General features: G+C 48.2%; 1 protein-coding gene across 12 annotated transcripts in view; it reads right to left on the reverse strand.

The window, feature by feature from the left end:
• ANK1 (ankyrin 1) overlaps positions 1-24,791 on the reverse strand; it is a 346,825-nt gene that overhangs the window by 274,074 nt on the left and 47,960 nt on the right. The gene's annotated exons all lie outside the window — the stretch shown is intronic.

The following is a 24,791-nucleotide window of genomic DNA, read 5'->3' on the forward strand; positions in this document are numbered from 1 at the left end:
ACAGCAGTATCTATTCAGACACCTGGCTCTGTACACTTGTAAACCAGCTCCCTTTCTGCACTTCATGTAAATTCTTAGCCACCAGTGTTCTCTTTCTCCCCTTGCCTTATCAATCCACTCAGTCATTCTTCATCCATTTTTTTTTCTTGCTATCACTACTGGCAGGGGCGTACATAGAAATCATGGAAGCCCATAGCAGAAGGCCTAATTGCCTCTCCCCCCCCAAAAAAAAATAACAACACAATATTCAGCATGGTCACAGAAGAGCATATCCCACAACTTTGCTGTCCTTACAAAGTAGTTTTGCCCCTATTGAAGCTTCTTAGTGTTCCCACACACTAAGATACATCTTTCATGGCTCTCATAAAGTGTGATGCCAACAAATGTGACCCCAAACACAGTAAGATACCCCCACAATTAATTGCTCTACACTAACCTCCACACGCGCAGTATGATAACCCTACAGTACCCCCACAAAGTATGATACCCCCACAATGACCCCAACACAGTATTATGGCACCGATAGTCATCCATGCAGTATGATAGCCCTCCATACAGTATAGTGGCTCGTTATACATTATGGAGTACACAACCCACACAGCCGTCCACACTGTATAATGACCTATACACATAATAATGGCCCCCACTAGCCTACCAAATAGTATAATGTCCCCCACATATCCCTCCAGACAGTATACTGGCCCTCACACAACCCTGCACACAGTATAATGGACCACCACAACCCTGTACATAGTATAATGGACCCCACACAACTCTGTGCACAGTATAATTGTTATATACTTATAATTGTTATATACTAGATCCTAATGGTTTTGTTAGGGTGGATCCCAATTTGTCAAAGTTTCAGTAAATTTTTGCCCATAGCAATTTTTACCCAATTTTACCCATAGCTTCCATTACTAGCTCACTATACAAAACCAACAGGCAGGACTTCACTTTTACATAATGCACTATATGACTTCACTTTTCCATAATGCACTATATGACTTCACTTTTACATAATGCACTATATACACGCACGCACGCACGCACGCACGCACGCACGCACACACGTGCATCTCACAAAATTAGAATATCATCAAAAAGTTAATTTATTTCAGTTCTTCAATACAAGAAGTGAAACTCTTATATTATATAGAGTCATTACAAACAGAGTGATCTATTCCAAGTGTTTATTTCTGTTAATGTTGATGATTATGGCTTACATCTATTGAAAAACCAAAAGTCATTATCTGAGTAAATTAGAATACTTCATAACACCAGCTTGAAAAAAAATATTTTAAAATCCAAAATGTTGGCCTACTGAGATGTATATTCAGTAAATGTACTCAATACTTGGTTGGGCTCCTTTGGCATCAATTACTGCATCAATGTGGCGTGGCATGGAGGCGATCAATCTGTGGCCCTGCTGAGGTGTTATGGAAGCCCAGGTTGCTTTGATAGCAGCCTTCAGCTCGTCTGCATTGTTGGTTCTGGTGTCTCTCATCTTCCTTTTGACAATTCCCCATAGATTCTCTGTAGGGTTAAGTTCAGGCGAGTTTGCTGGCCAATCAAGCACAGTGATACTGTTGTTTTTAACCCAGGTATTGGTACTTTTGGCAGTGTGGACAGGGGCCAAGTCCTGCTGGAGAATGACATTTCCATCTCCAAAAAGCTTGTCGGCAAAGGGAAGCATGAAGTGCTCTAAAATTTCCTGGCAGACGGCTGCCCTGACTTTGGTCTTGATAAAACACAGTGGCCCTACATCAGCAGATGACATGGCTCCCCAAACCATCACTGATTGTGGAAACGTCACACTAGACCTCAAGCAGCTTGGATTGTGGCCTCTCCACTCTTCCTCCAGACTCTGGGACCTTGATTTCCAAGGTCTAGTGTGAAGTATCCACAATCAATGATGGTTTTGGGAGCCATGTCATGTGCTGGTGTAAGTCCACTGTGTTTTATCAAGAACAAAGTAAATTTACCAGGAAATTTTAGAGCACTTCATGCTTCCCTTTGCCGACAAGCTTTTTCGAGATGGAAACTTAATTCTCCAGCAGGACTTTGCAACTCTCCACACTGCCAAAAGTACCAATACCTGGTTTAAAAACAACAGTATCACTGTGTTTGATTGGCCAGTAAATTTGCCTGACCTTAACCCCATAGAGAATCTATGGGGTATTCTCAAGAGGAAGGTGAGAGACACTGGAGCGCCCCCCAGGGCGGCGGGGTACTTGGTACCAGGTCCTTTGGTTCTCAAGGGGGATGTCACGGTGGCTGACCTGGTCTGTGGCCCTAGGGATGTCCGTTGTAAATGGGGGACAGGTCTTTAAAGGGGAAAATGTTCGTGACGCCACCTGTGGTATTCGGTCAGGGTGACCGACGCTGCTTAGGGGTCCACTGGGGTGGGGTGGGGCAGCCAGATGGTATACCTTCCCACAGGTGAAGTGTATCCCCAGGGCTTCCCAGTGTGTAGATGGTGGATGGTGAGAGTCGCAGTGAAGAACGAGGACACGAGGTTGCAGTCTCTTTACCTTTTTACTGAAGACTTCAGCATCCACAGTCCAGAGCACCAGATCACAGGGCAGGCAGAGTCCAGCCGGTCTGAAGGCAAATCCAGAGTCCCCTTATCCAGGTGGAAATCAGTAGCCTTCCTCTAGCGCCTGGGTGTTGTAGTACCTTATTGCTGAGCCTCTCATAAGGTCCTCACAACTGTTGTAGATGTTCTAGGTGTTATGTCTCTTTCTCTGTCCCCCTGATGGTAAGGATAGGACAAACCCGTATGACTGATGGCCTGAGGCTTTTTACAGGGACTCTAGCACACCCCGACCCCACTAGTTGCCACCGTGCCTCCTGTTTGTAGGGCGGATCAGTAACTTGAAATTAGCTGTCCTGCCGGTCTCTGGAGCAAGGCATAAAGGACTGTTGCTCCCTCGGTGTTCCGGCTACCGGATCCTGCGCCTCAGATGGAGGCAGCCTGTGCAGGGTAGAACTCCTTCTGGTTTTCCTCTCCTTTTGCTATGACTTCTCCTCACGCTTTACAATACAGTTCTCTGTTCGTGTCTCTTTCTTGGGAACTGCCGCACGTCGGGCAGGCGCAGCTCCGTGGCCTTCTGTCTAGGCCTCTGACAGGATCCCACCCCTGTCAGGGACCCACTAACTGAGCGGAGCTCAGCTAGCAGCTGCCTGAGTCAAGCTCAGCCAGCTTCTTTCTGCCTAACTTCCTATCCAGACCACCAGTTTTACCTAATTGTGAAAAGTGCCCTAATAAATAGGAGCATAGCTCCCCCTGGTGGACTGGAGTATGAAGTGTGTTGTTTGTTGGTGTTACCTGGTAGTGATATCTCCTTTATTGCCTTCAGACGTAATATCACTCCCCCTAGAGGAGAATGACATTACTGCAACGACCAGGGCCCTGGGGCGCTGCAACACCAGACCCAACAACGCAGCTGAGCTGAAGGCTGCTATCAAATCAATCTGGGCTTCCATAACACCTCAGCAGTGCCACAGTCTAATTGTCTACATGCCATGCCGCATTGATGCAGTAATTGCAAGTATTGAGTGCATTTACTGAACATTAATTTCAGTAGACCAACATTTCGGATTTTATGTAAGCCATAATCATCAACATTAACAGAAATAAACACTTGAAATACAACACTCTGTTTGTAATGACTCTATATAATATATATGAGTTTCACTTTTAGTGTTGAAGAACTGAAATAAATTAACTTTTTGATAATATTCTAAATTTGTGAGATGCACCTGTGTGTATTATATATATATAATTTTATATACCGCATTTTCCGGCGTATAAGATTACTTTTTAACCCTTGAAAATCTTCTCAAAAGTCATGGGTCGTCTTATACACCGGGTATGGCGTGTGCGGAGCTCTGAGGTCGCCGCATATGGTGCAGGGAGCGGTCCCGGATGGTTCCCAGGGTCTGGAGGAGAGGAGACTCTCCTCTAGGCCCTGGGTACAATATCCATCTAAAAAAAAAAAAAAAAAAAAAAAGAATTAAAATAAAAAATAGGGATATGCTTACCTTCTGATGGCCCCCGGGGTATGTGGCGACCTCAGAGCTCCGCACACGCCGTATAAGACGACACCCGGCGTATAAGATGACCCCTGACTTATATGGTGAGTATATTCCAAACTCTATATTTTAAATGGAAAAGTTAGAATTTTTGTTTTCTTGGCCTTTTTTCAGAGACAGAGAATATGAATGATAACACCAAAACTTTTTCTCCACTCATGGTTAGTGGTTGGGTGAAGCAATTTATTGTCAAACTACAGTGTTTTCTTTTTAAATCATAATGACAAACCAAAACATCCAAATGACCCTGATCAAAAGTTCACATACCCTGGTGCTTTTGGCCTGATAACATGCACAGAAGGTGACACCAATGGATTTGAATGGCTACTAAAGGTATCATCCTCACCTGTGACCGGTTTGCTTGTAATCAGTGTGTGTGCATAAAAGCTGAGTGAGTTTCTGAGATCCAGACAGACTCTTGCATCTTTCATCCAGCCACTGACGTTTCTGGATTGTAAGTCATGGGGAAAGCAAAAGAATTGTCAAGGGATCTACAGGAAAAGGTAGTTGAACTGTATAGAACAGGAAAGGGATACAAAAAGATATCCAAGGAATTAATAATGCCAGTCGGCAGTGTTCAAACTGATTAACAAATGGAAACTCAGGATCGTGCGAGGGCCAGTATACTGTCTGGAGGGATATGTGGAGGACATTATACTGTTTGGTAGGCTAGTGGAGGCCATTATTATGTGTATAGGTCATTATACAGTGTTGATGCTAATGGTTTTGTTAGGGTGGATTCTAATTTATCAAAGTTTCCGAAAATTTTTACCCATAGTAATTTTTTCCCAATTTTACCCATAACTTCCTTTACTAGCTCACTGTACAAAACCAGTAGACAGGACAACACTTCTACACAATGCAATATATATATATATATATATATATATATAATTGGGTTTTTTTTATTTGCCATTTGATGCCTTTGCATAGTTGGAAATATTCTATGTAGTAACATGGATTTTATTGTTGCGGGTGTTAGTATTAAAAAAATGAGCCACTTTCTCTGAAAGATAAGTCTAGTATCTGCAGATAATGATTTTCTGTTACGCGCAGCTTTTTATCGCCTTTCGTTCTCACAATCGGTTCTTACATTTATCTTGGAGACAATCCTTCCTTGAGGACCTCCACAAGAAACGTTACGCACTTATTTGTCCATCTGGAAATGACAAATGAAGGATGAGATTGTTGCAAAAATTGTGACATTTTTGTAAGAAAAAAATAAGATCATGGCAAAAAAAATAGACTTTCACATCATTCAACAGAATCTATTTGTAGAGTTATTAAAAGGAATGTATTTTCAAAAAGTTAAAAGGCTTTTTTTGGGGGGAAACATATTTGTGATTTTTCATGTTACTATTTAAAAAAAAAAAGAATCCGAAATATTGCAAGTTTTTACACTGGCCAATCAGATAACATTTTCTGTAATTTTTCATCTTGTGCTGTGTACAGTAATGCGAGAGTCAGGGCAGGCGTCTCATTACCATTAGGAGTAGGGCTTCAATGAAAGATAACATCTCAACTGTAAAGCTGGAATCACCATTGACACAGGATCCACCATTGACAAGTTGCGGTGAGACAAAAAAACACTGCTAGCAGTGTTTTTTTTCCCACTGCTGTAAGTACCGCATTTGCCGGATCGCGGCAAAATCGCAAGTGCCGCACATGTCCGCAAGTTCCATAGGGAATGAATAAGGCCGAACGCAGTGTTGCCGTAAGTGATCGGTTACGGGGCAGATGCGGAAAAACTGCCGGATCAGCTGCAAAAGGCTACTTTCACATCAGCGATTTTTGCCAAAGTCACTGCCGATAGTGTCATACTCACCAATGGGGCAGGCAGCACTAAAAGTGCCTAGGGCAGCAGAAACTCTAAATAGTAGAGAAAGCTCAGCTCCTCCTCACTGCACATGTCACCGAACATGCCCACAACACTTTAGCCTTAGAAATCAATGAGTCACAGTCATCTCATTATGGTTACAGGCTCAATTACAATAAAGGGTAACATCTCTTATTATAAAGCTGTATGTAAATAACATTAGGATCCAACATTTACAATAGTTGATGGACACAGCTCACTTCTTCCTCCCTCTCTCTGCACATTTCAAAGAGCATGTCCACATGGATGGATGGTAGAATCTCTATTTCAATGCTTGGGGCAAAGAACATATGCTATTAACAAAAGGTAATAGGAGCAGTTCACCTCCTACTCCCTCTATTTGCACATGTCACAAAGCATGCCCATAACACTTTCCCTTAGAAAGCAATGCGGCCATTTCGCAATTGGGACCTGCAGAAGCGTTGTAATACGCGAAACGGACGTTGTTGTAATGCTGATGGGTGTGTACCCACTGTATCACAGGCCAGGCATACCCTGGAGGGCTATGACTAAGTGTCTACCAGGTCTTCAAAAGGGCCTCTGATGGTGGAATAGGCTGCGCTGCTGGTAGATACCAGGTACCACCCTAGGCCAGTCTCCGGGACCATGGCAGCTGCATGGTTACCACGGTGAGTAGGGTGGCGATGAGGAGGCATGCAAGTTACTGTCATGACTGTGTCAACCCCCTCTTACACCACCACTATTCTGACTCTTCAAGGCAGTATGAGTCTCTCAATCCTTGGCCATCAATCCCTTTGATAACTGTATGACTGTTGTACTCACATGCCAGGCGTCCTCATATAGTGCTAACTCAGCTGTACTGACTTGTAATAAGAGTCTAGGAGAAACAGAGTTAATATTCTCTAAAATCTTGTATTAAGTACAATGCAGCAGGTGGAAAGAGTAATACCAAACAGAGAAGTATACATGTGCATCCAAAGATGGCCACAGCAAACTGATAATGAAGAAGAAGGGAGAAGCAAGGCCTAACATCAACTACAAAAGGGAAGAAGGGACACACTTAAAAAGACAGAGCTTCTACCTAGCAACAGCAGAATGAAATGCATAACACAGAAAATACACAACAAGCTGTTCCCATTCATGGGGCACAACAACCACTTTCTTGGCCAGACAGACGGAGAAACCTTTCAAATAGGACAGGGACACAGACATTTTCTGCAGGTTCCTGGGATCTCTCCTCAGGTCCAACGCCCTTCCAGTTCACCAGATAGAAGGTGGTTGCCCGAACCTTTTTTGTATCCAGAATGTTCTTCACCTCGAAGACATCCAAGGGATCCTCAGAAACAGCGGTAGCAGAAGTAGCTTAAGGCTTCAGGAAGCGATTCAAGAACACCGGCTTCAGTACCAAAACATGAAAGGTGTTTGGGATCTGCAAATTTGCAGAAAGTTGAAGACAGTAGGTCACCGGATAAAGTTGCCTGAGTATTTGGTAAGGAACAAAGTACAGTGGACCTTGTACGAAGGCACCTTCAAGCGAATATTCCATGATATCTCACACTCAGGGTGACCAAACATGTAATGATTTCCACTATTGTACTTTTATAAAATCAATATTTAATTGATATAAACCAGATAAAAAATCTTTTTAAATTATACATAACAAGAAGGGTACATAATCCAAAGACGAGGGACTATACTTCCATAGGATTCTTCATAAAAACAAGGCTGAACAATAGCGAATAAATAACCAAATTACCACTAATGAAATGCCCCAATACATAGTAAATATACATATTATTCCTGCCAAAATGCATGCATGTTTCCCAAACATAGGTGTCACTCTGAGATAATATTTGGGTAAGTCAGCGCTTATCCACGTGGTGACCTAATGTATAGCAAACAATAAAGAGATAGCATTCATAAAGTGGGTAAAAGATAATTTGTCATGTACCTCACAACCAAAAATTCCTCGGCGTCCCTCTGCCCCGACGCGCGTTTCGCAATGCTTCTTCGGGAGGCGAATATTCCAGGATGACAGCCAAACTTCATCTCTAGGATGATACTGAGGCAACAAATTTCTCTTATCCGCATGAGTCTTAATCTGCAGCGCGGCCTTAAGGAGGGAAACCTGAGTTTGCTGCCAGATCTGGAGGAAGTCGCCGTAAGAGGCATTAGATGCTGGTACCCCGAAAGAAGCATATATTGGAGAGGGCTTTTGAACATGCTAGGAGTATACCATGATGGATGGAATTGCTCCGGAAGACTCCCCAACATGGTTGTTGTAGGAAAACTCCACCCAGGGGAGTAATTGCACCCAGTCATCCTGACAGACAGAGATAGAGTGGCGAAGGTAGCTCTTGAGAATCTGATTTACCCGTTCCACTTGCCCATTGGTCTGCGGATGGTACGTGGCGTAGAAGATCAGCTGGACATTCAGCAGCTTACACACAGCTCTCCAAAACATTTAAGTGAATTCGACTATACGATCAAAGAATATGTGGAGAGGAAGACCACAAAGATGAAAACTGCGTGGTGAGCCTAGGAGCGAAGGGAAGACTAGCCAGGGGTACAAAATAAGCCATTTTAGAGAAGCGATCCACCGCAACCCAGATGGTGTCGTAACCCTCGGAAAGAGGCAGGTCCATGATGAAGCCTATAGCAATATGTTGCTAGGGAGCAGAAGGAACCGACAGAGGCTGCAGGAGACCAGCAGGCTTATCCCTGGAAGCCTTGTTTCTGTCGCACTGTGAAAAAGCAGTTACAAAATCCTTGACCAGCAAGAGCCACCAGAAGTGGCGACAAATTAGCTCAGTGGATTTGCATATGACCAGCCAACTTAGATTTGTGTACCGAGGACATAACTCTCCTTGAAGCAGTGGGGACAAAGGTTTTAACCAAAGAAATGTTTTTAAAAAGGACAGGGGCTGCTTCAATAATTCTGTCCAGGTCAATGATTTGCTGATGCTCCTCCATATCTCCAAATTGGTCACATCAAAGGATAGAGACAGGGCATCTTCTTTGACATTCTTCTTCGCAGAACAGAAGTGTAATTCGAAGTTAAAATGGGTGAAGAGTGCCCACCTGGCTTGATGAGGATTCAACCACTGGTGGAATGCTGAAAGATCAGAGATATATGGTTCATGTATACTATTACTGGAAAGCTGGCACCATCCAGTAGATGTGTCCATTCCTCAAGTACCATCTTGATAGCTAGAAGTTCATGATCCCCAATAGTATAAATTTGCTCGGCCGGCCGAAAACAGTTTGGAGAAAAAATTGCAAGAGACACATTTCCCCAAAGAAGTTCTTTGCAGAAGCAGTGCCCCAGCACCGATAGATGTGGCATCTACCTACAAGGAATACTGCTTGTTGGGATTGGGGTGATGCAGCATCGGAGCACTCGCGAAGGCCTCTTTCAAATGCTGGAAGACCGACACAACCGACTCAGCCCAGTCTCTGGCATTGGCCCCCTTCTTGGTTAAAGGGAACCTGTCAGCAGGATTGTGCACAATAACCTACAGACATTGTCAGGTCGGCGCCGTTATACTGATTAAAATGATACCTGGTGATGAAATCTGTCTTGTTGTTTAATCAATATTTTCAGCTAATGATATGTTCGTGCTCCGGGGTGGCCTGTGGGGGGGTCCTTATGTGGTGCTCTGCTTACATAGTCATCTGTATGGCTTATGACAGGTCACTGATCCCTCAGTGACCTGCCCCCTATTTTACATACTGATTACATTATATGTATTGAAAAAAAAAATCACATTCAGCGGTGCCTGCCTTGCAGCATGATAGCATCTATAATATGAATTAAATTGTTTTATTTAGTCACATACATTTATTCTGAAACAAAAAAAATCTTTCTCAAAATGGCGCCGGCCACGCCTGCGCAGTAGCATCTATCAGCACTACTGTGCAGGTGCTGCTGGTGACATTTTGATAGAGGAAAAAAAAATTGGCTCCACTAAGATGGCGCCAGCGCAGTAGCATCTATTGGAGATCCGATAGATGCTACTGCGCAGGCGCCACCAGCACCATCTTGGTGGAGACAAAAAAAATCCTCTAGCAAAATGGCGTCAGCGACGCCTGCACAGTAGCATCTTTTCCACTAAAAATATTTTTTTATTTTCAGAATAAATGTATATGACTAAATAAAACAATTTAATGCATATTTATAGTTGTGATTTTCTTTCAATGCATATAATAATCAGTATATAAAATAGGGTGCAGGTCACTGAGGGATCAGTGACCTGTCAGAAGCCATACTGATGAATATCTAAGCAGAGCACCACATGAAGACTCCCCCACAGGCCGTCCTGGAGTACGAGCATATCATTAACTCAAAACTGAAAATAAAGATTAAACAACAACCACATGATGAATTTCATCAACTCAGGTATCATTTTAATCAGTATAATGGTGCCAACCTGACACTGTCTGTAGGTTCTCAGCATAATCCTGCAGACAGGTTCCATTTAAGGTGGACGTAGGTGCCATAAGGGATGAGAATTGAGGGATAGTCTGTAGAAGTTGGCAAAACCCATGAAGTGATGAATGGCACAAAGAACTTGAGGACGGGGCCAGGATAGAACAGCAAAAACCTTCTCTGGATCCATTTCGAGACCTTGGTTTGAGATAATGTAGCTGAGGAAAGAAAATAAGTTTTTTTCAAAGACACATCTGGACGATTTGGCAAATTGCTCTCCTGTATACGCTGCAGAACTTGACGGACGTATTTTCTGTGGGAATGTAGATCAGGGAAGAATATAAGGATATTGTCCAAATACACAACCACGGAAACATAGAGGATATCCCGGAAGATGTAGTTAACAAATTCTTGAAGCACGGCAGGTGCATTACACAGCCCGAAGGGCATGACGAGATACTCATAGTGACCATCACGGGTATTGAGGACGTTTTCCATTCAAAGCTCTTACAGATACGAATCAAGTTGAAAGCCCCTCACAGATCCAATTTAGAGAAGATCTTAGCTCCAAGGATTTTGCCAAATAGCTCAGAAATCAAAGGCAGTAGGTACTTGTTTTTTATATTGATTTTGTTAAGACCTCGATAGTCTATACGGGGATGTAAGGAACTATCTTTTTTAGTTATGAAGAAGCAGGTACTGGCAGGAGAAGAGGACTTACAGATGAATCCCTTTGCTAAATTCTCTTGGATGTATTCAGACATGTCTGGAATCTCAGGTAGAGATAGGTGATACACCAGCTTTCGGGGTGGTGAAGTGCCAGGAAGAAGATTGACGGGACAATCATATGGTCCAAAGGACCTCCCCCATCTTTTCACAGAAGACATCTGCAAAAGCACAATAATGGATGGGCAGCGATGCAAGGTTCAAAGTCATAGGAGGTGGAGTCTTGGGCATAACCTTGGCTAGGCAATTGGAAGCACAGTTCGGTCTCCAATGAAGTACCTGACTGGAAGACCAGTCAATAACTGACACATGTAGATGCAGCCATAGAAGGCCCAGAAGAATAGAATTCACAGATTTGGCTAGTACATAGAAGGACATCCTCTCAGTATGCAAGACTCCAATCCGCAGTGTGACTGGCAGCATGATGAATCGAACAGGTTCTGTCAAGAGTTGTCTGTCAATAGAGGCATCAGTCAGGGGATGATCCAGCTGTTGTGAAGGGAGCTGAAGTTTACAGACCAGATCTAGATGAATGAAACTGCCCATGGAGCCGAGGCCCAGATGGGCAGCATCGGAGAGGGACTTCTCCTGGCAGGTCAAGGTAACCTCAGACAATAGTTTTAGAGAGCAAACACTGTAACCTAGGGTCGTCTCTCCGGCCAACCCTAGGTGCTGGAGTTTCCTGGTCTCACATGGCACTGGCGAACACAATATCCCTTACCTCCACAGTACATACAAACGTTCTCTGTACCTTTACTGTCATTCCAGTACAGAGTGTGGCTGGCACAACATGCATTTACTCAGTGACTGGGGGTAACAAAGGGAACTGGAAGTTTGGAGCCAGTCTGGGTGGTCCTCTGGCACGAGGAGACACGGAAGTGCAGGGCCCCAGAGTCCTGGTTGTTGCAGTAATGTCGCTCTGCCACTAAGGGGAGCGATGTTACGTCTGATTGCACTAAAGGAGTTCACCTGACCAGGTATCACAGTCACACATTACAGTTCACACTCTGGCCACCAGGGGGAGCAAAGGGTTCCATGTATTAGGCCACTCCTCACACTCTGGTAAAACTGGGGGTTGGATAGGAAGTTAGAGAGAAGCTGACTGGGTTTTGCCCAGGTAACATCTAGTGAGAGGAGAGTGTTACTTGGGAAGATTCAGGGGGGTCCCTGTCAGGGGTGGGATCCTGACAGAGGCCTAGCGAAAGGACAGATTGTTACGGGGCCGTGCCTGCACCTCATTGCGGCGGCATCTTAAGAAAGGACACGAAGCGAAGTATATTGTGGAGAAGTGAGAAACGAGATCACAGCACAAAGGCGAGAGAACCAGTAGGAGTCGTGCCCCGAGATCGGCAACATCCTACTGAGGCACGTAGCCGGTGGCCGGAACGCCGAGAAAGTAACAGACTCTACGCATTACTTTAAACCAACGGCAGGACAGTTAACTTTAGGTTGGCTGTCTCCCCTTTTTCACCTAATGAAGACAACGGAGGCAATTGTGGGAGAGGGGCGTCTCTAGGGTCCCTATAAAATAACTCCAGGCCTACCCCGTCATACGGGTGCGTCCTATCCATATCATCTGGGGGACGGAGAGAGAAAGAACAGAAACATACACGACAGTTGTGAGGACTATCCCGTGGTGCTCAGCAGGGAAGTACTACAACACCCAGGCGCTAGTAGGAAGGCTACTGATTTCCACCTGCAAAGGGAACTCTGGATGTGCCTTCGGACCGGCCGGTCTCAGCCAGCCCTGTTAGCAGTGCTCTGGATTGTGGATGCCGAAGCCTTCAGTAAAGAGGTAAAGAGACTGCAACCCTGTGTCCTCGTTATTTACTGCAACCTACACCGTCACCTACATCTTTAATTGGGCACCCCTTAGCAGGGCGACGGACCGGGTCAGACCACCGTGACATCCCCGGAACCGAGAGAGACCCGGTACCGGGTACCCCGCGGCCCTGCGTTTGGGGGCCGCTCCAGAAGCTTGTTCCTGAACTTGCTAATGGAAGCGGAGATCTATCCTAGTGGCCAGGTGTATAAGGGCATCCAGAGAGGATGGTAGATCCCTGCCTGCCAACTTATTTTTTATTCAAACAGACAGACCCTGCCAGAAGGTCACTACCAGGGCTTCTTCGTTCCATGTTAGATCTTTCAGCAAGCTACGGAAGCATTAGGCATACTGGGCCATGGCATCCGAGCTCTGCTTAGAGACAACAGGGACAAAGCAACAGAGGAGATATGGATCGCCCCCATGGGGCCATGGGGTACTCGGTACGGGGTCCTGCGGTTCACAGGGGATGTCACGGTGGCTGACCCGGTCTGTGTAAAAGGGAAAGGTCTTTAAAAGGGATAAAGTTTGTGTTCCTGACACCACCTGTGGTATTCGGTCAGGGTGACTGACGCTGCTTTAAGAGGCCCGCTGGGGTGATGTTATGGCAGCCAGATGGTATACCTTCCCACAGGTGAAGTATGTCCCCAGGGCTTCCCGGTGTAGATGGTGAATGATAAGAGGCGCAGAGAAAAACGAGGACACAAGGTTGCAGTCTCTTTACTTTTACTGAAGACTTCAGCATCCACAGTCCAGGGCACCAGATCACAGGGCAGGCAGAGTCTGGACGGTTTGGAGGCAAGTCCAGAGTCCCCTTGTCCAGGTGGAAATAAAAGCCTTCCTCTAGCGCCGTGGTGTTGTAGTCCCTTACTGCTAAGCTTCTCATAAGGTCCTCACAACTGTCGTAGATGTTCTGTCTTTCTCTGTCCCCCAGATAGGATAGGACAAACCCGTATGACTGGTGGCTTGAGGCGGTTTATAGGGACTCTAGCATGCCCCAGCCTCTAAAGGGTGCCATCGTGCCTCCTGGGTGTAGGGGCGGACAGGTAACTTGCAATTAGCTGACCTGCCGGTCTCTGGAGTGAAGCATAAAGGTCCTTACTCCCTTGGTGTTCCAGCTACCGGCATCCTGTGCAGGGCTGGTCCCCTTCTGGTATCCTCTCCTTTGCTTCCTCTCCTTGCACGCTTGCTGCAATACAGTTCTGCCTTCTGAATGTCTCATTCTGGGAGCTGCAGCTCTGAGGGCATGCACAGCTTCTTTAACCCTCCATCCTCCTCAGACTCTTGTCTGGAATGTTCTAACTTTCCCTACAGACTACCAGTTATATATATATGGGGAGTAACCTAATAAATAGGAGCAGAAGCTCCCCCTGGTGGCCTGGAGTGTGAAATGTGTTGCATGTTTGTGATACTTGGATGCAGTTATCCTTCATTGCCTCCAAACGAAGCATCACTCTCACCGAGAGGAAAGCAATAGCACTGCGACGACCAGGATCCTGGGGCAACACACTTACGTCTTGAAACCTCTGAAGAGACCATATCTTGGTCTGGTTTAAAGGAAAGAGGTGAATGTGGATTGTGAAGTGGATCTTACACTGATTAATGAAGTCGCAGCTCTCCTTGGTGTCTCCATCGTAGCAGGACGGAAGTGGAAGCTGGAGCTTAGCAGTTCCAACAGAATCTGGAGCATTAGGCAGTTCCCTCGGAGAGGTTGACTGTCTAGAGGAGAGTTGGCCAGACATGGTAGAGAAAGAAGGCAGGGTGGACATTGCAGTGGACAGCTCCTGCAACTGGGTAGCCACCACATTGATGGCCTGCGTCAGCTGGTTCTGATGCTCACGCTGAGAGCGGACCTCCTTGTACAGTACTTGTACACTTCACTTGGGATCCCTGGATCTGGATTTGTCAGCAGGGTCCATGGCTTGAACATAATGTAGCACTGGTGGGTGTTGACCCACTGCGCTCAAGGCCGGGCTTACCCTGGAGAGGCGTGACTAAGTGTCTCACAGGTTTTCACTCAGGCCTCTGATGATGAGGATAGGTTCGACTGCCGTAATGTAAGGAGAAGACCGGATCAGGCGTACCTACTCTGTGACGGATCCGGAACTGTCGGGGCTGTCACCCAGGTTGCACAGGGTAAAGCCCCGGCCCAGGACCGACCTTTGCACCCTGGTGTAGGGGGCACAGCTAAGTTAAAAGAGCTGCAGCTCGCGGGAAATCAGACAGTCAGAGCGTGACGCACAGCGCACAGGAGGGCAGTGTCAGGGCTTCTACTGTTGGACCTCCAGACAAAGCATACCACAGTCAGATGGGTCTGCGAGCCGTGACCAGACACTGCTGACAATGACATATCCGGTCCCCTCTGACAGCTTTGACCATGAGTGACGAGCCCCGTAGTTAGGGCGTTGATGTGCACACTTATCTTTGGGGAAGTCGGGACACCCGCCGTGAGTGGTTTTTCGCTACACCTGCTTTCAACCAGTTACTGTCTCTGGACTCTGACAAGACAAATTACCGTGTTCTTTCCTGCTCACCGCTCCTAGACCCTCCAATTGCGGACCGGACAACAAGGATTCACCGCCACCGCCAGGATCCAGGATGCCATCTCCTCCAGGACTACACCGGACCCCTCATGCGCCAGGGCCTTGGCGCCAACGTTCACCGCTTGAAGACTAAGTTCTAAAGTCGTCAGACTGATAAGTTTTGCCATTCTTGAACTTGATAAACATCCTATCCCCTACACCTGATTACCCTGAGTTCTATACCACTTGTTCATTTATGCGGTTTCCTCTATTTTCTCCCTGCGAGGAGTATATCTGTTAAAATAAACCCCACGCTAACCCTTGCTCTGCCTCTGACCGGTTACTGCATCTTGCAATCTGCTTACACTTAGACACCAGGTACCACACCAAGGCAGCTCCTGGGACTGCAGCAGCTGACCGGAGTGTCAGAGGCGCGGGTACAAGGTTCAGGAGGGTTAGACAAAAGAATAGCCAGACGGTCAGAGGTTGGAGAAGGCGATACAAAGCCGGAATCAGGGATGGAGAAGTCAAACTGAGTTGGTAAGCAGGCTGAGTCGATAACGGGAGAAATGATACGAAGATATGCACTTTTCCTGTCCTGCATACTGTATGTAATTCTCAGCATCTGTATTATTCTGTATCTATACACTGCAAAGTACCACTTTGCAGCTATAATATCCCATTGTATAGCACAGCCAATCAGGAAGGACTGTCATAGTCAGTATAAAAGCATAGGTAGGGAATGCAGTAGAATTTTTAGGGTGATTATTTAAATTTAGCAACTGAGATTGGAAGGAAAGGGAATTTTCTTTTATTTAACTGTGTATGTCTGTATTTGCATAAGGCCGGGTTCACACTAGAGAGAAATACAGACATTTGAGAGGCGCAAACAGGGTTGGACTGGCCCACCAGAGAACTCCGGTGGGCCCAGGCACTGACACCTGCTGGAATACAGGGCCAGCAGCTGCCTAGGGCCCCCACTGCTCAAGGGGCCCCCTGCTATTGGCGTGTCACTAATAGCGGCACAACACGCAGTTGCTATGGGGGCCCCCGGTGACAGCGGAGCAGCAGTGGGTGACAGAAGGCAAAACCCGGCTGCTGCGGCTAAAGCCTGTCCCCGCTGCTAGAGAAAAATTAATATTCACCCTTCCCCACACCCTCATGGGCGTGGAGAGGGGTGAATATTCATTTCACTTTAATAGCGAGCAGTGTTAGCTGCAGCGCCCCAGAGTCCTGGTCGTTGCAGTAATGTCGCTCTGCCACTAAGGGGAGTGATGTTACGTCTGATTGCACTAAAGGAGTTTCTCTGATCAGGTAACACTCACACTACACTTCACACTCCGGCCACCAGGGGGGGTGGTTCTATCTAGTAGGCCACTCCTCACACTCTGGTAAAACTGGGGGTTGGACAGGAAGACAGAGAGAGAAGTAACTGGGAAGAGCTAGTGAGAGGACCTGTCAGGGATGGGATCCTGGCAGACTCCTAAGAGCAGAACTAACCAGTGAACAACGGGAATACAGTAAAGAGGAATTAGGACCAGAAGGAGTCGTGCTGTTAGACCGAGGCAACATCCTTCTGAGGCGCAAACAGTCGGTGGCCGGAACGCCGAGCAAGTAAGAGACTCTAAGTATTACTGCAAACCACGGCCGGACAGCCAATAATAGGTTGGCTGTCTCACACAAATCACCTAAGTAGACAACGGAGGCAGCTGTGGGAGAGGGGCGACTCTAGGGTCCCGGAAGAACTCCAGGCCTACCCCGTCATACGGGTGCGTCCTACCATATCACCTGGGGGACGGAGAGAACGAACATCAGAGGCAGGCAGAATCAGTTGTGAGGACTATCCCGGGAGCTCAGCAGGGAAGAACTACAACACCCAGCGCTAGAAGGTAGACACTGATTCCCACCTGTAAAGGGAACTCCTGATGTGCCTTTCGACCGGCCGGTCTCTGGCAGCCCTGTTGACAGCGCTCTGGACTGAGGAATCTAAAACCTTCAGTAAAGAGGTAAAGAGACTGCAACCTGGTGTCCTTGTTATTTACTACGACCTACACTGCACCGCAACATCATCATCTTATACCACCACCTTTACTGTACGCCCCACAGCAGGGTCACGGACCGGGTCTAGCCACCGTGACAACCCCAGAGCAGAGACTCACAGGCCCGGTACCGGGTACCCCTCGGCCCTGCGGCAGTGGGGGCGCTACAACTTGGCGTCACGAACAGGATGTACTTAAGCCTGAAGAATCAGGTCATGTGTGCCTTGGAACTGTGATTTATTGCGCTTGGACTGTAACTTATTGCAAAGACTGTGCGTCGACAATTGCCGCCAAGAGTTCCCGCCACGATTCGCCATCACAGTGTGCGGAGGGAGGAGCCACAGCTTCGTGGGCGGAACCGGCCAAAAGAAGCGCGGAACGAGAAAGCGCGGTAACGTGCCGATCCCGGAAGAGGAACCCCGATCTCCAGCAGGTTAGTGGAGGAAGGGCCAGCCATGTCCGAGGCGGGAGGAGCGGAGGAGGAGGCCGCAACCGGGGACGCAGGGGCACCTCCGGGCCCCGCAGCAGGCGAAGCCGCGGCCCTAATACCACCACCGGTTGCCGCAGAACCCGCTGCCCCCAGCAGTCAGTCGGACACTGCCGCTACCACAAAGGCCATAATGCCCTTCTCTATGCCGTACCTGCCCGGAGCGGCCTGGCTCCCGCGATACTCCGGGGAGTCGCATACATTCACTGACTTTAAGGAAGGGCTCTGCAGCCTGCTTGAGTTCTATCCCCTGACAGAGCCTCAGAAGGTTCATATGATAACCGGTCAACTCTTTGGAGCGGCTCTGAGAGAATTGAAGTCCTGGCCCGCCGAGGATAAGGGAACTGCACAGCAGATTTTTGCAAAGCTTAAAGCCACCTTCGATACTCGCACTGCTACAGAAATTAAACTGACTTTCTATGGATGCAAACAGAGACCGCAGGATAGCTTACGGGACTATGCCCTTAATCTCCAGGAGGCGATGCGGGCCATTAAGCAGAGTGACCCCGGCAGCATGCAGGATGAGGATAAACTCCTGAAGGAGCGGTTCATTGAGGGGCTCCTGTGCAGTCACCAGCGGGGCCAATTGCACTTCCTGGCCATGCAAAATCCAGACTTGACTTTTGCGCAATTCAAAGATAAAGCTATTCAGGCATTGCAGGAGCGACAACCCAGCTGTGCAGCACCTCCCCGGCGCCCCGCTCTCACATACCACCAGGAGGTGGCGTCGGATGCCCCAGTAGCCGCCGAGATCGATGCCCAGAGCCTAGAGGATGACTCCCCTGCAGGATTTCGCCTCCAGATGCAGGAGCTAACCAAGAGCGTTGCTGCCCTGGCCCGGACGGTGCAGTCCCTACAGGAGGCCCCCAAGGAGAAGATCCAGTTGGCCTCCAGACCAGAGGATGTCCCTTGGATGCGACAGAGGAGGACTCCGCCGACCAGAGGCCGGAACGACGATCGCTTCCACCAGGACGGACGACCCATCTGCCGCCGCTGTCACCAGGTGGGCCACCTTGCAAGGTACTGTCCTTTAAACGAGCAACCCCTGGGGCAAAGGGCCAACCCCCAGGAGTAGGACGGTCAGGCCCGCAGCATTGGAGAACCAAGTACATTGGAGGACGACCAGTTCTCCCTGTAGTGGTTGATGGAATCCCCTTGAACGCTTTGCTGGACACCGGTTCTCAGGTGACGACTATACCTTACGTGCTTTATAGACGGTATTGGGAGGACACCGATATTACTCGTGGCCCTGACGATGATTTCACCATAGTAGCCAGTAATGGTCAGCCATTGCCACAAGTGGGGTATAAGGAGGTCACCATCAAGGTGGGGCGGGTGGAATTGAAAGCCCAAGGGATTGTGATTGTTGATATTGATCGTCGAGAATGTAATCCCATGATGACTCTTGGTACTAATGTTATAGAAAATTGTCTTGCAGAAGTTATTGTTTTATTGCAACAGGTGGCAGAAACCGCTGGCCACAGTGAGCAACGTGCCCTGCAGAAGGAAATCAGAGCTCTGATGCAGAGACAGCAGGTAGAGCTGACTGGTGGTGAGATTGGTCGTGTCACTGTGAGTGATTCAAACCCCATCGCGATACCCCCCAGGAGTGAAATGTTAATATGGTGTCAGGCAGCCATAGGCCTCAGGGGAAAGGACTACCAGGCCTTGGTAGAACCCGTATATTCAGACAATAGGCCTACTATTGTGACAGCCTGGGGGGTGGTCGACGTTCGCCAGGGGAGAGTGCCCGTACGTGTCCTCAATTGTGGGGAGGAAGAGGTTCACCTCACCAAGTATGCCACGCTTGCCAAATTGTTCACTGTTAATAATAGTGTGATACAGACACCTGAACCCTTGGTCCCGTCAAACGCGGTGGAGGACAACGGTTCTGCAGAGCCCTCGAAAGACTGGTGTCGGGAATTGCATGTGGGCACTGACTCTACCCCATCCCATCAAAAGCAGGGGGCCTACAGGGTGGTACACGAGTACGAGCAAGTATTCAGCAAACATCCCTTAGATTTTGGGCAGGTGAAAGGGATCCAACACCATATCCCCACGGGAGATCACCGACCCATAAAAGAGAGATATCGCCCTGTACCCCCAGCTCATTATCAGTGTGCCAATGACATGTTGCGGGAAATGAAGGAGGCTGGGGTGGTGAGAGACAGCTGTAGCCCCTGGGCAGCTCCGTTAGTCCTTGTTAAAAAGAAAGATGGTACAATGAGAATGTGTGTTGATTACAGGCAGTTGAATCGCATTACACATAAGGACGCATACCCACTGCCCAGGATAGAGGAGTCTCTGGCTGCCTTAAAATCTGCTAACTACTTCTCTACCTTAGATCTCACCAGTGGGTACTGGCAGGTTCCTGTAGCGGAGGCGGACAAAGAGAAGACGGCCTTCACGACACCAATGGGTCTCTGCGAATTCAATTACATGCCCTTCGGATTGTGCAATGCTCCCGGGACGTTCCAGAGGATGATGGAGTGCTGCCTGGGACACATGAACTTCGAAACCGTGCTGCTGTATTTGGATGATGTCATTGTCTTCTCTAAGACCTACGAAGACCATCTGAAGCACCTGGCCGAGGTGTTTGAAGCCCTGTCCAACTTTGGCTTAAAGGTGAAACCGTCCAAGTGTCATCTGCTGAAACCTAAAGTGCAGTACCTGGGCCATGTGGTGAGCGCTGAAGGAGTGGCCCCAGACCCCGACAAGGTCACGGTGATCAAGGACTGGCCAAAGCCCAGTGACCTTCACGAAGTCCGGCAGTTCCTCGGGCTGGTAGGCTATTACCGGAGGTTCATTAAGGACTTTACCAAGAAGGCCGCACCCTTGCAAAACCTGTTGGTGGGCCAACCAAAGAGGACCAAGGGGAGGAACACCCCCTTTGATTGGAACGAGGAGCTGGAGGGATCCTTCACTTGTTTGAAGTCGGCACTGACGGGAGAAGAGGTACTGGCTTACCCCGAATACGACCAACCGTTTGTGCTGTACACAGATGCCAGCAATGTGGGATTAGGAGCCGTGCTGTCCCAGGTCCAGAAAGGCAAAGAAAGGGTGATCGCTTATGCCAGCAGGAAACTCCGTCCCACGGAAAGAAACCCTGATAACTACAGTTCCTTTAAGCTGGAATTCCTTGCCATTGTCTGGGCAGTGACAGAGAGGTTCAAACACTACCTGGCCTCCACGAAATTCACCGTCTTCACGGATAACAATCTGCTAACGCATCTGGATACTGCCAAACTCGGGGCCTTGGAACAGCGGTGGATGGCCCGGCTGTCCAACTACGATTTCTCCATCAAGTACCGGGCAGGACACAAGAATGCCAATGCCGATGCCTTGTCCCGAATGCCCAATTTGCCAGAAACGGGAGAAGACCCGGAGGCACTTGAAGAGGTGGAGCTGCCTGCATTCCATCGCCCCAAAGCCACTCAGAACTCTCATCATGTGAAGAACAGGCACAGGAACCAACCGGATGCCACGCTGAATCCCCTGCCCCATCACGGATGGGCGGAAACTCAGGATGGTGACCCCGCGGTCCGTCGGGTGAAAGAGCTCTTGACGCAGGCAGGGTTGCATCCCGGCCCAGATGATCCACAGGAAACCCAACAGCTGTGGAAGGGGAGAAGCAAACTGTTTATCCATGATGGCAAGCTGTGCAGGAGGAGCATCGACCCACGTACTCATGAATTGGTGTGGCAGATAGTGGTGCCAAGGCGAGATGCGCCCATGGTTCTGGGAGCCTACCACGATGGAGCCGGACACTTCGGATGGAGGAAGCTAGAGAGGCTACTCCGAGGGAGGTTCTATTGGATTGGCATGAAGAGAGCCATTGAGAAGTGGTGTCGGGAGTGCGGTCCATGTAGCCTGCGCAGGAAGGACCGTGGCAGCCAACGGGCTCCCCTGCAGCCTATCATCACCAAACGGCCGCTCGAACTGGTCGCGCTGGATCATGTGAAGTTGACACCTAGCCGGTCCGGCTATACCTACGCTCTTACCATCGTAGATCACTACTCCAGATTTCTGGTGGTTGTACCTGTCAAGGATCTAACGGCCAGGACTGCCGCCAGGGCCTTCCAGCAGTACTTTTGTAGGCCCCATGGCTACCCGGAGAAGGTACTGACTGATCAGGGACCAGCATTCGAAGCAGAAGTGTTCCAAGAGTTCTGCCAATTGTACGGGTGTAAGAAGATCCGAACCACGCCGTACCATCCTCAAACCAATGGGATGTGCGAAAAGATGAACCAGGTGGTGATCGACTTATTGAAGACCTTGCCCGTAGAGGAACGGAACCTGTGGCCGACAAAGTTGCCTGACTTGGTGGATATCTACAATCACATCCCAGTAAATTCCACCAACTGTACTCCAGCGTACCTAATGAGGGGAAGGCCTAGCCAGTTACCCGTTGATCTGGACATGGGGGTCCTAGTCCCCGAAGATACCTCGCCGGATGCAGATTGGGATGCAGAAAGGCAGCGAAGGTACCGCAAAGTACAGGAGTGCGTGGAAAGAAGTCTCGCCCAGGCTAGGCAAAAACAAGAAAGGGACTACAACCAGCACGCTCCTGCGATTCCCCTGTCACCTGGTGAGCAAGTACTTAAACGAAAGAGGAGACTACACAAGCTCGATGACCAATGGGAAGCAGAACCGTATACCATCCTGCCATCCGATTTCGACAACACGAAGGTCTGTCTCATCAGCAAGGACAGAGGGGAGACCTCGACAGCGGTATCCAGGGATCACCATAAGGTCTGCCCCGATAAGTTGAGAGAGAGGGACACGGCCCCAGAAATCTCCCCGCCGGTGGAAAAGGAGAAGATGATCCATACCGTCCTTGGTGACTTTCCCCAGTCCTGGACTCAGATAAATCAGGCCATCGTGGTACCTGTTCTAATGTTTCAACAGCCGGACCCACCAGAAACAGTGGTGGTACCAGATCATCCGGCCCCGCAACCTCAACAAGCCCTACCTGAAGATGCCATGCCAACCGTTGAACCGGCAAATCCTCTCTCTGCTATCGGTGAGCCTGCCGTACCTACTGTTGCCAGCAGCAGCAGCCCTGAGAGCTTCAGCCTGCCAGTGCTACCCAGACTCACTGAAAGTGTAGCTAGAAGGCAGTACACTACACTAGGGGTAGCAAGTATAGTGGGCCCTGTTAGGCCAGTAGCAATCCCTGTGCTGCGAAGGTCCACACGCAGCACTCAGAATCAAATTCCCCTCCGCTACAAAACTTAGAGATACTAATAAGGGCTGTTATTTAGTTGAAAATGTTTGTGTATATATCTTTTGTTACAGGTTTTAAAATGGACAATAGAGTAATGGACGGTGAATTGCTCCAAAAACTTCTAAAAGGGGACCCCTTTGTTTACCCGGGGTCCCCGCTGTTTCAACCACTGAACTGAGAGTCATAAACTGTGCATGACCTAACTGTCATGATCTCTGCAGGCAGAGATCATAGCAAGCCTATAGAGGGACAAGCTCTCGGAAGATGGAACTATACTGACCATGAACTAAGCCTGCCGCGCAACTAGAAATAGCCAGGTAGCATTTCCTATTTATCGCTAGATGCCCAGCTCTGGCCTAAGACCTAAATAGCTAGCAGAGGGAAATATAAGACCTGGCTCACCTCTAGAGAAATATTCCAAAGAAGACAGTAGCCCCCCACATATAATGACGGTGAGTTCAGATGAAACAACAAACGCAGCAGGAAAATAGTCTTAGCAAATTTGAGGTCCGCTTACTAGATAGCAGAAGACAGATAGTATACTTTCATGGTCAGCAGAAAAACACTAACAAAACACCATCCAGAGATTACCTTAAACTCTGGCATTAACTCATAACGCCAGAGTAGCAATCCCTGATCAACGAGAGCTTTCCAGACACAGTAACAAAACTTCAGCTGTGAACTGGAACAAATAGGCAAAACAAAACATGGACAAAAGTCCAACTTATCTAGAAGTTGTCTAGAAGCAGGAACAAGCACTGAGAGGCATCAGATAACATTGTTGACCGGCAAGAAACCACCAGAGAAATGAGCTTAAATAGCGACACCCACTACTGATGGAACCAGGTGAAACAGGAAAGAGGATGACAAGTCCAATTCCACAAGCGGCCACCGGGGGAGCCCAGAATCCAAATTCACAACAGTACCCCCCCCTCAAGGAGGGGGCACCGAACCCTCACCAGATCCACCAGGGCGACCAGGATGAGCCCTATGGAAGGCACGAACAAGATCAGAAGCATGAACATCAGATGCATTGACCCAAGAATTATCCTCCTGGCCGTAACCCTTCCAGTTAACCAGATACTGGAGTTTCCGTCTGGAAACACGAGAGTCCAAAATTTTCTCCACAACGTACTCCAACTCACCCTCAACCAACACCGGAGCAGGAGGCTCAACTGAAGGTACAACAGGTACCTCATACCTGCGCAACAACGACCGATGAAAAACGTTATGAATGGAAAAGGACGCAGGGAGGTCCAAACGGAAAGAAACAGGATTAAGAATCTCCAATATTCTATAAGGGCCGATGAACCGAGGTTTAAACTTAGGAGAAGAGACCCTCATAGGGACAAAACGAGAAGACAACCATACCAAATCTCCAACACAAAGCCGAGAACCAACACGACGATGACGGTTGGCAAAACGCTGAGTCTTCTCCTGGGACAACTTCAAATTGTCCATAACCTGCCCCCAGATGTGATGCAATCTCTCCACCACCGCATCCACTCCAGGACAATCCGAGGATTCCACCTGACCGGAGGAAAATCGAGGGTGAAACCCCGAATTACAGAAAAACGGGGACACCAAGGTGGAAGAACTGGCCC

Source organism: Ranitomeya variabilis, chromosome 5 (genome assembly GCF_051348905.1).
Source record: "Ranitomeya variabilis isolate aRanVar5 chromosome 5, aRanVar5.hap1, whole genome shotgun sequence".
Lineage (NCBI taxonomy): Eukaryota > Metazoa > Chordata > Amphibia > Anura > Dendrobatidae > Ranitomeya > Ranitomeya variabilis.